The following is a 595-nucleotide window of genomic DNA, read 5'->3' on the forward strand; positions in this document are numbered from 1 at the left end:
CAAATTAAGCTCAAACTAAATAGCGTTAGAACAAAAAAAAATTAATTCAAGATTTTTTCGAAGGCGACCAAATCCTCCCCCGATTGTTTGTTTGTAATTAAGCACAAAGATACACAATGGGCTATCTGTGCTCTGCCCACCACGTGTATCGAAACCCGGATTCTAGCGTTGCAAGTCCGCAGACATACTGCTGTGTCATTGGGGGGGGGGGCTCCCCGATTGAGCCAGACGTTACTTTTTTAATATTTTAAACTACGATTTGTATGCAGTACTAACATTTCAATATTAAGGGTTAAAACAGCGACTACGAACTAGATGTACTTACGCTGGGTCCCCGAATATGTTCTGTTTAAAGAGTAAATAAAACCAAAATTAAGAGTAACAAATATTTTCATTTCTTACTTTTGAAATTCATACGTCATGCTGTGTTGTAGCCTACAGAGGTGCATAATTCCTTTCGCGATTCATGGCATGCGCACGTTTTGCTGACGTCATGACAGTACAAATTGCAACGTTAAGTGTCCTGTATATGACGTCATCTTAGTGTCTATTGACTCACTGACAGACAACAAACTACTGTACAGTGGTACAAGTG

Source organism: Limulus polyphemus, unplaced genomic scaffold (assembly GCF_000517525.1).
Source record: "Limulus polyphemus unplaced genomic scaffold, Limulus_polyphemus-2.1.2 Scaffold1415, whole genome shotgun sequence".
Classification (NCBI taxonomy): Eukaryota; Metazoa; Arthropoda; class Merostomata; order Xiphosura; family Limulidae; genus Limulus; species Limulus polyphemus.